Here is a 785-nt window from a genome sequence, read left to right on the forward strand (position 1 = left end):
AGAAATAAAAAAGCACCACCTGCCGATACGCAGCTTTAACCGAAACCTCGGCCAAGCTCGGGCGGGACAGGCAGGGTCCGGCAGGACTGGATCGCCCGGGAAAATGAGTCTGGCAGCGGGGATTGTCTGGGCTCCGTTTCTCTGCCTCTGTTTCGGTCGCTTCTCCCCCTTCTCTCTTTGAAATGGAGTTTCAATCCCTTGAAAAAAAAAAAAAAGAAAAAAAAAATGATGTAAATGACCACTTAGAAATATTAGAAGGTAAAGCCGGGAAGGGTTTGAGCTGCTCAGAACTGGTTGGGATAGGGCGGCGGGGAGCGGGCAGACGGGTTGGGTAACTCCTGCCCCAGGGCTGCTAAGACCGGCTCTTCTGGGAGTCAGGATCCGGGCGGCGGGAGCTGCTCTGGAGGGCCGAGAGGGCGTAGGACGTGCCCCGGCCCTCGTAGGGCTCCTCGACGCCCGGTTGTGGGTCCCTGTGGGGCTACGGCCCTTGAATTCCCAGCTGGAGCCGGGAGAGGAGAGGTGGGATGGAGGCGAGGAGGAAGGAGGGATGGTGGCACCTCCTTGGGCTAAGGCGGGAGGTTACCCCCAAAATCCCAAAGGTTTGGGGCGCACCGGGCGCCTTTCCCCTCCGTCGGCCCTTCCCTGCGCACGGGGAGCGGTGCACACGCGTGCGGGCTGAGGAACCGCCACGGGCTGCGGGCTGACGGATGCACACTGACGGCTGCACAGGGATGCGCACGTTGATGCGCATGTGAGCGCACACACACACACACACACACACCCCC

Source organism: Charadrius vociferus, unplaced genomic scaffold, assembly GCF_000708025.1.
Source record: "Charadrius vociferus isolate BGI_N301 unplaced genomic scaffold, ASM70802v2 scaffold1339, whole genome shotgun sequence".
Taxonomy (NCBI): Eukaryota; Metazoa; Chordata; class Aves; order Charadriiformes; family Charadriidae; genus Charadrius; species Charadrius vociferus.